Raw genomic sequence first — 13,545 nt, 5'->3', positions numbered from 1 at the left:
TTCATAAATAAGCTGTTTTGTATAACTGCAGATAGCACACGTTCACAGGCATTCCTGTTCTACATTCAGTTTCTACTAGTTTGCATAATTTTCTCTTTAGGGATTCTTACAAAAAGTGACAGGGGGATGGAAGTCTTTTTTTTTTTTACCCCTCAGCCATGAATTCCATCTGTTGTCATGGCACTGAACCCAGTGTTGAATAGCAGCCAGCATTGCTTTTGATGTTCTGTAGGATTAGTAGAGATGTCTGATGTTATTGTGCAAGATTATTCATAGGAATAGTTCTACCTGAGCTTTATGCAAATGTTCAGTTGCTAAATTAATAAATGAATATGGTATGCCACCAAAGTTCACATTCTGGGGGAATTTCCTTGGACCTTTGCTATTTCCATTGTGGCACAAAGAAAGTTTTTGCAATTACTGTCATTTCTACAGACACAAACTGATACATAGCAACATTTTGTTAGAGGCGGTTGAGAAAAAGGAACACCATACAGATAATGAAGTATAATTGATGATCTGTAGCTGACGACCTGATGAGGACAAACATTATTTATGTTGTCTTCTAATCAAAATTTCTCATGATTTGTCTCTACCTTTGTTTCTGCTGTTTTTTACTGAGCTATCAAAGTTCTCATTGATCCTAATAGTTATAGGTGTACTTCAGTGCTCAGGACATGCACCTTGTCCTATTTCAAATCCTCAAATCTCTTTATAGACATTAATCAAACTTTCTCAGTTGTACATAGATATTAAAAAGATAAGTATCAATACTGCTTAGGAGATTTTTCTGCCATTTCTTTTTTTTATCAAAGGTTATTGGTCTATCACTAATTTCTATTGTTTACAGATACAGATCAGAAACCATGAAGAATTTTACAATGCTTATGATCTTCATCACCGGAAATATTTCCAAGTTTCAAGATGGAGTTCCTGGTCAATACAGAGAACATCACACCTCTGTGGTGTGATGCTCTATGGCATGAGCTCAGACAAAGGAAGCAAAAACATTTTTCTGCAATGGAGAAGGACAGCAAATGACCAAGGCTAGGCTTTTCCTGTAAGTAAGAAACCAAGTTTGCTTCTGTTAGTCAGGGAGTAACCAGGTCATATTGGGCCAGGGCAATGGCTTTCACCTTGAGGGGAAGAAGAGAGAGCAATTGACACCTTCTGTACTCAATCTTTCCTCCCTGCAGGAGCAACAAATCCATTTATTGTACCATTTCCCATGGAGAGGCAGTCTAGCACTTCATCCTTGTAAGAGTAACTTTTGTTTTTGCCTCTGCTGCTGAGATCTTCTCTCAGCTTTGGCCTAGGAGAGTAGCCTAGTGGATGAGTCTTTCTCACAGAAGTGGAAGATGGGTCTAAGACGCAGACCAGACTCAACAGAGGTGTAGATATGGTATCCCACAATGAAGGTATGTGCATCAGTACTGTCTGTCCTCTACTGCTTCAATAAAATGATTTAAAAGAGAGTGACTGCTATCCTGAGAAGATGAATAAGAACTAGGTAATTTCTTTTTAACTTCTCAAATATTATTGATTTGCACCCCCTTAGATTTACATAGTATTCCCAGATTAAGAAAACAAAAAGGTATTTTTTTTCCTAGATTCTTTATTTTCATATCAGTTGCCGCACAGCCTACATGGTTCTCAGGAATGGCATTGGACTCTTATAAGTGACCATAGTTTACACTGTCTTTTCCACATTTGAAACCTCTTTACATGAAATCGTGCAGTCAGCCCTGCTGGTGTTTATGTGGAGTAAATCCAATGATTTCAAGAATAGTAATCTGAATTCACTTTGGTGTAATGTAATGCTATTAAAGTAATCAAACAGCTTTGGATTAGAAATGCAAGTATAGAAAACAGATATACTTGCCTTGCAGCTCAGTTGCTGCCAGGGCAGTTTTCAGAGGTTTCCTAGGGAAAAGGATAAGGTTGGATTTCTTGGGATAGAGGATGGAACAGAGTTTCAACTGTGGGTACCTTGCCCTGACTGGTTAGCCATTGCTTTACATTAATTTCATGCTTCTGCAAACTATCATTTATTCAGTGGAATTACGGAGCTTTAAAACTGTCATAAGAAATATGCAAAAAGGACCTGGTACAAAGTTGATAGAGGCTGTTTCTTGTTTAATTCAGAAAAAGTCAACATCATTTAGTTTTTTTGGGAGTCAACTGGCAAAAATTTGGAATTTTTTGTTTTAAAAGTAGAAAATCATCATGGTTCACTCAAATAACAGTCCTTTTCCTGTTTTCTAAAATGGCTTTTCACCAAAATCTTCAACTCAGCCTATTAAATGCATATTTTGTAGCTGATGTATCAGTGTCTGTATATATGCAACACCACATGCGGATTATTAGGATATGGCTAGACAGTAATTTGGTTTTGAAGCAGAACAGCTTAGCCACTGGTGAGACAGGGACTGGACACTCACTTTAAACCAATCCTTAAATCTCATTGCTGCATGATGCCTCAGTCCTCAGCAGCTACAGCCTGCAGCAGATACATAGCAAGGGAGTGCTTTTAGCTCAGAAACTCTGCTGAGCGTCAGCTGCTACCCTGCTTACCTCTCTTTTTGACCTGTGTTCCTCAGCAGGACTGAGAAAGAGATTGCCACTGCTGGAGATATGGATGATAACTATAGCCTTGTTTTTTAGTGAAGGGAGAGGACAAGAACACACCATCATTGAAGCAAACACTGAACCCAGAGCTGCTCCACTGCATGGTCAGGAGTCTCCTTTGCTGCACCATAGTATGAAAAGGGTGGTAGAGTACTGACAATGATAGTGCCACAGTGATCTTAGTCTAAGGTCAACCACAGCTTTTTTTTCTGGTTTCCATGTGACACAAGGAAATGGAAAAAAAAAAAAAAAAAAAAAAAAAAAGAATTTGGAGTTCATTTGCAGTTTGAATTGCATTTGTTGGTAGTGAAAGAATCTCTCCCTAATATCATGAATAGCATTTACTCCCTGCATTAAGTATTCAGTGGAGAGGCTGCAGGAGCAGATGCATGCCATTTGTAGTCTGTAAAATTAAAGAATGCCTTTTCACTGGTGATTTGATTTATAGAACATCCTTTTTAGGCTCCCAGTGCACAGGCGCAGTACTGCAAGCCGAACACGAGCCTGAGAGCTGTGTGGTAAGCAAAGATGCACATGCATTTGCAGCAGCTTCTTTCACTGAGATCACTTTCATTTTTCACTGGTTTAGTTTTGTGGGTTAGACTGAGCTGTCTTTCAGAAAGCAGAGTAGGGCTCGATTCTCTCTGCCCAAAGGGAAGAGTCTGATACAGTGAATATGGGTCATGATATTTAACTGTGTGAATTATACTCGGTTTCAAGTTAGTATTATCTCATGCAGCCTATAGATAAGATATCACTGCAGGAGGAGCATATAAGTCCAAGGCTAGAATGATCCTGTCTCCTCTCAAGAGCCTTCCTTGGCTACTGAAACATTTATTCTCATTCTCAAGGAGATCAAAGAGCAGTTCTCTTTCTTAAAAAAAAAAAAAAAAAAAAAAAAAAAAAAAAAAAAAAAGCTGCTAAAGAAATATTTTATATCGGTGTTTTTAAAAATTACACTGTATTATTTGCATTTCATTTGGCTTTGCCCTGCACTGAGAGTGTCTTCAGAGATAGGAGTCTCTGATAAAAAGTACAGTTGTCTAATCTGTGTCAGTCATGATGATGGATGCTGTACATATCTTGATATTATGGTTCTCGGTACTGTCAGATGGAGCTTGTAGATCAGCATAAAATTATATTTATATTGAAGTTGGGAGCAAACTGCAATTAATATGTACTGTTAACAGGTTTTCAAAAAATGGCAGGAAGCCTACTGAGCTCTCTTTTCATAACATACCACCAGCAAAACTTTTATAGATAACCTGTTTTCAAAAGACAGAGCAGCAGTGAGACAGCGAGACAGAGGCAAAGATCTATCAAAGCAAAAGCATTTAGGGCCAGATTATGAAATCCTTACTGAAGTTGTTAAGCACTTACATATCCCGTTGACTTCACTTTCTCATTAACATGAGAAAGAGTTGCACAGTTTGGCCTTTAGTGAGATCGTAGGCTTAAAAAATACACATTTGTCCACTTTCAGCTGAAGCATCTTGCCAACACTAATTCTATTCAGACTACCTAGCTAAAAGAAAATTGAATAAAGTACCTGTGGTTTGGGGTGTTGGGTTTTTGTTCTGCTTTTTTTTTTTTTTTTCCTTCTTCTTTTCCTACAGCACTTGTGTAAATTGAAATGAGTGAAATCCTGTTCAAATTAAAGAACATAACTTCTAGTCTGAGATTTAAAAAAAAAAAATCACCGTCTGCTGTATTTTCTTCCTGGCATGCCAAGCCAATCTTTCTGATACTCCATATGATTTGGATTCAGTTTCAGAAATATGTGCAGATTTCACAGGTATTCTGAAATATTTCCTTTTTATGTATAGTGAAACAACACAAGTCTTACCAACAACTGAATATTCTTGGGCAAAAACTGCCTTCAATAAGTTTGTGCTAGGAGAAAAATCTGTTTTATGACATAAAAATAAACTACAGAGGGCTTTCCTTCACCCAGTATTAGTAAGAATTATCTATTTCATACATTTACAAGAATTTCAGAATTACTTGCTACAGGTGTTTTTTTAAAGCTCCTGCAGCAGTGAAAGGGAAGGTGCTGATTCAAGAGCTCTTTTCTGTATATCCTTGAAGCTATTATGTATGTCAGACAAATGACACAGCAGAGTCTGAATGTGTACTGGGATAGTCAAACATTTCAGGGTAAACTTTCAGGTCCTCATCTCTTTCAGTGATTCTGGGGTTTAATATATGAGCATAAGTCAAGTCCTTTGAGGATTTATGTAATTTTTTTATGGAAGCTCAATATAGAGTTCCACTTGGTTTTAGATACAATCAGATTGTATCTAAAAATACAATAACACAGACATGGTTCTAGATCAGAAAAATGAATAGAATTCCTTGTTTACAGTATTTAAGAGATACTCAAGAAAAGAACCATGCAAATTCCAGGGTGGGGATAGGCTATGTCATCTGTCATAATGTCTTATGTCTTATATCTCATATCTCATGTCCGATGTCTTTCCTCACATATCATATATATCTTATGCATATATCTTATATATCATATATCACACATTGTGTTTTACATCTTATAACATTTTTTATGCTTGACTTCAAATATTTATATTATTCCACTGATGTTTTCCCCACACTTTCTCACTTGTTGCTGTTGGAGGACAATGTGTCTCACTATGTATTTTAATCTTCCTTCCCTGTTGTACTGGAAAGATTATTTCTCTGCCTCTGCAATCTATCAAAAACATTTGTTTTCCACCTGACCTTCCAAAGCCAGAAGGAAGTGACAGTCATTGAAAAGCATAAGTACAGTGCCCATTCTACTAACAATTTCAAAGCTGAACCAGAGACATTGAGTATTGAAGTATTAAGTATTGAAGACAATGAAGCTGTAAAATGTTTATTTTACAAAACACAGAGGATTAGATTAAACCATGAACCCTTGTAAATAGGGGAGTTGTACCACTGACTTCACCAGAGGCCAGAATTTCATTTTCATTGCATCCCATAAAAGATTTATGAATTCTTTACTCAATATAATATGAATATGAATTTTCTTCATAAACAGGAAAGATGCACCCTGTTCTGTAAAGTCTCAATATCTTTATCTGAATCAAAATGACAAGAGATTAGGAGTAGCAAGCTTGAGTGCTGCCATACTGTCAGTCCCATGCCTAAAACTACATAAGGTGCATTTTTCCATATATACCCTGGGACTGCACAAGCATTGTCTTATCTGCACAGATTCTCTGTGTCATTGTCCTACCTGAACCTTGTGAGAGTATTCCTCATATCAGGGTGGTCATATAACGGTTATATGGGGTAATGAAGGAAATATCAGGAAGAGAAAGGTCATCCACATTTTCAGAGGTGTTCTTATCCCAAGCTTGACCTAGAGGCAGCATTATAAAGTTACAGTCCCTGCCAGAAGGATAGCTTGGTTTTAGCAATAGTCATCCAGCACTCTGGGGAGAAGTGTATGAGAGACAATGGCATTTGAATACCGTCTTTTTAATTTTACAAATATAGTTCAGAAAATCAACCCATGCTGAGAAATAGTAATCTGTCTCCCAGAATCATTCATAGCAAGTCCAGTGGTAAGGGAAACACAATTATCTATTCAATAGTTCAAATATTAAAGAAAAGATGCTTTAAGTTTTGAACTGATCCATAGTACACTATTACAAAAACCCAGAGGTTAAAATAAGTCATGGCCCATTGAGAATAAGTGAAATTTTACCACTGACTATCTTTTTAACCATGTCACTGTCAAATACCATATTTATGGCATTAATAGGATGGGAGATATGTATAAAATCAAAACTTCCCTCTTGTTTTAGGTTTCCTTCTTTTTCTATTACAGTGATAGTCACAGTTTTAGCATTTGGGATTTGCCACGCTATGCTGTACTTCAAAGATTTCTTCCAGCTTAAATCTCCTCATCTTTTCCTGATGGGCCTGCTAAGAGATACAACTCTTACATCTTGTTTTATTCCTCTCAGACACCTGGCTCACTAACTTACAATGCTGCCTAACATAGCCAAGTAAAATGTACTTCTTTTTCCACATTGAAACAAAATAGATAGCTATGCTAAAGCTTTCTTGAACGTGTTTCCTTAAAACATGATATTAAAGCCTTAAAAACAAAGCCTTAAAAACGACTAAGCTGTACTCACATGGGTATTCTCAGTTTTGAAATGGGAGTAACAGGCCAGAAGCCCTATTCTCTCACTCTTTTTCTTTCACTGTCATTTGTGCAGTATGTCTATGCCATAAAATCTGCTGTTCATGTAGGGTGATGTTCCACAATGCCTGTGTAGACATAAGGTTACTATAAGGACCTTTGTTTATGGCTGCAGAAGGTGAAGTTTGGGGCAACTAAGAAAGCTGCTAGTCTCCTATCTTTTGGTCCCACTTTCAATAGATGGCCTCGTAGCCCACCTACAAAGCTGTTGCAGTTGGTGGCATTAAGGTGGCATTTTAAAGCACGATGATTCATGTTACTGTAGTGTTTTGCAGCCATTTCACAGGTATAGCAGTCATGTATGTCCCAGAAATTTGAGGAGAAAGAAAATGGGAGGAGAAAACCCTTCACTGCTCAATGCCATCAATGCTGAGTGCAAAGAAACCCAATGCAAAATGTTTCAAGTTGTACTTACCATATGTACCAAGAAACTATGAAACTATTCTTTCAGGAAAAAGACGTGATGTTTTATAGTTACTGCACAGTTTTTGGCTGTGACAATTGGACATAATCCAGCACCATAACAGGATTTGAGTTACAAAAACATTAATTTCATGACATGCATACTTGCCAGTATCATACAATGGTTTCTGATCTTTAACTTAATTTTAATGAAAAAATCAGAGGTGTGAATCTGTGTTCTGGTATATGGGAGCACATTGTATATTTTCAGTTACATTCCAATCGTTGGTTTAGTTGTCACTTTTCAGCATGTATTCTAGGAGTGTGGAAAAAGTACCCATTTTTCAGAGTCCTACTACTTCTAGTTATGGAATCTGCAATACTTTTACACACGGCAAGTCTTTTAAGGCTGTTGTCATCTTCAGGGCAGTCAGTAGATGCAGAAGTCCTTAGAAAGACTGACCATCCAGCTAAGTACCCCTGGGGCTGAACTGAAGTGGAGAAGCCACTGCTGCTGGAGTCTGAAAGTAAAGAGGGAAAAAAAAAAAAAAAATAAAATAAAAAAGAGAGAGAGAGAGAGAGAGAAAGAAAGAAAGAAAATAAAGTGAAATAGTGTGGGAGCTTGCTGTACTGCACACACACATTCATACAAACAGTACTCCACCTTTCTCTCCTCCCTCCCCTATTAAAGTAGCTATCTTGCATATCAAAGTTTGGAGGGCATTTCTGGTACATTCACAAATCACTCAAGAGATGAACAAGCTTATTTGTTCCAAATGATGAAAGTTCAAAGTATTTCATTTATGCTAACAGTTCATTAATGTAGCCACTCATGTGTGTTAATCCTTCTTACTAAGCCTCCCTGTCTCCTATTTATAATTATTTAGCTAAATATGAGATGTTTCAACAAGGTTATTCATACTTTCATATATAATTATGTGAGATATAGGTATAGGATCTCGATAATAATCTTCTTTTTCACAGTCTTTAATCTAAATAGAGCTTGGAGTGCCACAGACTGCTGTAGGTGTGGCACAGGCTACTTTTGTCTGAAAGACTCCTATTACTAAGCAGTCTGCAGAGTTCTTATCTCCAAAATCCCCATTTGATCAGAGAAGTACTCTTATCTTTCCTGAGCAGATAGAAACATGTAGAGCAGAAAAACAAAGGAGCAGAACCCACAAAAGGACTTAAGAAACTTAATGGGTCCCAGGACCTCCAAGCAAACTCTGGGGAAGCAAAAGAAGCGGTGAACTTTGTACACGAGAACGGTAAAGAACTGGAGTGTCCTGCTGTCTACATGGGAGCTTCAGCAACTGTACAAACAAAACGTGGCCATTTCCTTCCTCATTTATGTTTGAAAAGTGAGCCAAACTCTTAATACCTTGACAGATGACCTAGACCAAGACAGTTAAACCTTGGCAGCCATGGTTGCCAGATCTGTTTTTAGGACCTGGTACAGCTTCATTCACCTCTTCTGTAAGTACTTTATTTCCTTCATTTCCCACTAAGTAGTCAACTTTCTCCTTCCCTCTCCAAGCCCAATGGCAGTCCATTTCTTCCTCCCCCTCCATACAAGTATCACATCTTCTCTTTCTTCCCAGCATAATGGTTGTGCCATCTCACTGATGTATTTGCCCACTCTCATGCAGGGTATTGCAACTTCTCCATGTATAGCACTGTATAAAACCAGTATACAAACCCACATGGAGCGAACACCAGCCTTTGCTTACCTGTTTTTTCTCCCAGCTATCCACAAGTACCCAAATCCCATTCTGCCAAGCACCACATCACAATGAGAGGTATTTCCTCATCCCCACCAGGGGAGAAGGAGGAGGCCAAATACAAGTACCCATTATCACAGGTACATGGAAGGACTGGGATCCCAATTGCACGTGAACACCAGAGTCAGTCCTACATAGAAAGAGGGAATATCTGCACATCCCCCAGTCCCCACCGAATGTAGCACTGACCATGAATCACAGTCCAACAGCCAGGTGTCTGAAGGCAATATGGAATGAAACTCAACACCCATGCACTGATATCCCTTGGAAAATTATCTCCTAGCAGTTCCCTCAAGGTGACAAACCAGAGAGAAGATTAATCCTGAAGACAATGACTGAGTTGATTTACCTATGTATAGGCAGGCATCTGGTGTCACTTGAGATGCCTTATGGGTATCATGCAAATCCTTGATGCTGTAGGTCTCCTCTAAATCCTGAGGCAGATCGGACAGCAGAGTGTGGAGGTCATGGATGTTCTCAGGTTCCCAAATATCACTAGTCTACATTTAGGAAGCTATATCAAGCCCTGAATTATCTCTATGTATGTGAGGTGTCCAAGTTCTTGGTGTAGTCAGTGAATATCTGAACTGAGATACTGGCCTAGATTTGGCTAAGATAGAGTTAATTTTCTTCATAGTGGCTGGTATGTTGCTGTGTTTTGGATTTAGGAGAAAATTGCCATTGATAACACACTGATGTTTTAGTTGTTGCTGAGCAGCACTTACATGGAGCCAAGGACTTTTCAGCTTCTCATGCTGCCCTGCCAGCAAGGAGGCTGGGGGTGCACAAGGAGGTTGGAGGGCACACAGCCAGGACAGCTGGTCCAAACTGGCCAAAGAGATGTCCAGTCCCATATGATGTCATACTGAACAATAAAACTGGGGAGAATTGCCCCATGGGGTGCAGCCACTGCTCAGGGATAGGCTAGGCATCAGTAAGAGGATGGTGAGTAAATTGCACTGGGCATCTCTTGCTTTGTATATACGCATTATTATTATTATTATTATTATTGTTATTGTTATTGTTATTGTTATCTGTTACTGTTGCCTGTCCTATTAAACCGTCTTTATCTCAACCCATGAGTTTTACCTTTTTCTGACTCTCCCCCATTCCACTGAGTAAGCGAACAGCTGTGTGGTGCTTAGTTGCCTGCCGGGTTAAACCACAACAGGTCATAAGTGGAATTTAGAGAGCTGTTCAATGTGTTCTGTGAAATAGGCACTGACATATGGTCAGAAAAAAACTACCAGTTCTCCATGAGCTATAATGTTAGCATAGTCATCTTGGAGGCCTTTACTTTTAGATTTCTTTATTGGCAACCTTTACCTCCTCAGATAGTCAAAGACAGAATCAGGAATTCATTGTGGGCTTTTCAGGGATATCCACAAAACAAGGAATCCTACTGATTCTGGTAGTGTGACTTCATGTAGCCTGACACTAAGGATTGGCTAACGTCTCAGTATTCATCCAAATGATATTATACAGCATTTTAAAACAGCGAAAGAACACAATGGAGAAGACACGTTTCTAACCCTCACCTTAATCATAAAACATATGTAGGGATTTACTTTTCTCCTGAAATTCAGTTCCATGGAAATGTTTAAATTTTTCCAATTGTATTTTAGAATCATCAAAAAGACAATTAATGTCTTTTAGCATAACCTGATAGCATACTTATTAGTTGCAGACAGAGTACTTTGATGTTCTGAGAGCAAACACTCTTATCTTTATTTTTTGTCTGGAATATATAAATCCGCTATGGTTTATGTCATCAATCAGGATCATATCTGTAATTAACACGACCTCTAAAGGTGTCAGTTGTCTGTTCTGAAGGCATCTATATGAATGTAATCCAGAAGTGGTGTTTGGTTCTGAAAGAGCATCCATCCACTCTCCAATAGTTAACAGGTTCAGAGACATGAACAAGAAGAAGACAGATATATGGTACTTTCACCAAGTAACCTGCAACCCCTCACTATTCTGAGTTCAGGAGATTTCCTCAGACTGATGTTACATATCCATTTAGTAACCCTCAATGAATCTTCCTTTCAAACTGTTGTTGGTCTGCCCTTGAACTTATAAATCCATTGAGTCCCAAATACCATTGCCAGGAATATCTACAGGTCTGACTCTCTTTGCAAGAGTAACTTTGGTTTTGAAGTATTTTCTGAACTCAGCTCATGCTCACTTTCTTGTCAGCAGTCATTCCCCATCTACCTTCTCCATGGTCTGGTCTGGTTCTACAGACTTTGTATGTTGTGTTTTCCAGACTAAGAAATCCTAGACTCTTTTTTCCCACAAATATATTCTTTGCTGTTCCTTAAATAATGAAGCCATACCACCATATCTTTGATTGCCCTCTTTGTTCTCTCACTCTCACTCTTTCACAACTTTGCTACATCAATTTTGAGGAAATAGAAGAATGAAATTTAGGGATTTGTATTTATATAATGAAAGAAAAAAAAAAAAAAGAAAAAAAAAAGACATTCTGAAGAATCATTTTGTATTCAGAGTCTGAGTTAGAAGTGGCGAGAATAGGATAGCATGGTCTAAATAACATTCCTGGCTTTGTTTTCTATTTGCTTTCTAATAATTACTAACATCGTATTTGCCTTTCTTTTTAACATCTACCAATTCCTGAGCTATTTTTATTGAGCTACCTATCATAACGCAAAATCTCTCTCCTGAATGGTAATAATAATCTCAGAGCCCATCATTTTCTATTACAATCTAGGATTCTTTTGCTTACATGAATGACATTATATATGTGTATATTAAATATTATAGATTTCAGTTGCCACAATTGATAGGCAGCTCTGAAGAAGACTGAATAGCTAAACTAATATATGTCTAAGTTTTCTGATTAAATTTTTTTCAAATGTTAGAAGTTTCTTTTTCTAGCAATAGGTGTTCTGAGATCTTTAAACCCACTACAATGGAATAACTGTCTTGAATATTTTTAGATATTAAAGAGGAATATTATTTTACTTAGTTCGTCTTTTCCCTACTTGAAAAACTTGTGCTTTTTGTTTCTATGTGCTAGGAGTCAATATCTCTGCCTCTTTTTATTTCCCTATCAATGTATCATCATCATTGGCGTTACTGTCAGAAGAAGGAGGAGCTGTGAACAGTTTATTCTGAGAATGCCTTGAATGCTGACAGATAGTGGCTATTTTTAAGCTGGGTTATTGCACATCAGCATATCTTTGCTGCTACTTTGTTGCTGTTTTCTTTTATCCCCAGGTGAATAGTAGATATAGTAGATTTAAAATATATACATTTAAAAAAAAAAAAAAAAAAAAAGAGAGAGAAAAAAAAAAGAGAAAAAAAAAAAAAAAAAAAGCATGTATGCATTTAATACATTTAAAAGCAATGAGAATAATGGCAGCCCAATACTAGGTCAGTTCCACAATCAAAGCTGTGTTTAGTTCCACCTGTAAAATTGAAACATACCCTCTAAAACTTGTTGGTGGTACAATTTGTTGTAAGTGCAGTTAAAATAATATTAATAATAATCCAAGAAAAAGACAATTTTTGCTTCATTTACCAGCAGTAAATTGTTCCTAGCATTCAATATGCATTATTTGAAAACTTCTCTGTGCAGCAGCATCAACAGTGTTTACCCAAGCATGATGATCATGACAAATTGTTCCAGGGACTTCACATCTATTGTGTTTGTAGGATGGTACTTGCTGTAATAAGAAGACCACCAGATTCACAAATGAAATAGGAGAAAAATAGTAAATATTATGTCAAAGTATGAAATACAGTTTGATTAGATTTTCAAATAAGCCAAAACAACTTCCTTTTGGCTGGAGTTGATTTAATAGATCTCAGTTTAATGGGTGGTTGTGAGGTATTTTTTTTTATTTATTTATTTATTTATTATTAAGTGGGCTGTTGTTAAAGCATGTCACATACATAGGAACTGTTTGTTTTTACTCTGCATGATCATATGTTTGATTCTATGCATGCCTTTCATACATAGCTGGAGCATGCGATGGAGTTTTCCATTTTTGGTGTTCTGTTTTCATAAGCATACATTTTGTTTTTTCTTGTCTGAATTTCCTGTCAGGATGTACTCTATCTTTAAAAAGAGGGCAGCAGAAAAAGAGCCTTTTGACCATCAACACCACCGAAAACAGTGTCTTATTCTGCAGTTACTGATTGAAAGAACCTTTTTCCCTGGGATAGAGACTGTTCCTTTACACACTATAAACAGGGCTTTACTGACAGTAAGAGCTGGGAGGTAGACCAGTGAACTTGTAACTTTTAGACTTAGTTCACTACTTGGGTGACAGGAAATATGATGGGCTTCTTACATGGCTCAGAGTGGAGAACCAAATTCAGTATCTGGACAAGGTGATCTCACAGGCCATGTCCTCACAGCAGGGCAGGGAGACACTGCATCAGGCTGCAACCACGTCCAGCATACACGCAGACCTAATCCTACCTGCCCCTCTACAGAGATACAAGCAAAAAACAAACCTCTTCGGATGTCATGCTTCTGTGTGT

This window comes from Aythya fuligula, chromosome 1, assembly GCF_009819795.1.
Source record: "Aythya fuligula isolate bAytFul2 chromosome 1, bAytFul2.pri, whole genome shotgun sequence".
Lineage (NCBI taxonomy): Eukaryota > Metazoa > Chordata > Aves > Anseriformes > Anatidae > Aythya > Aythya fuligula.
The sequence above is the reverse complement of the archived record's forward strand: the minus strand, read 5'-3'. Positions refer to the sequence as shown.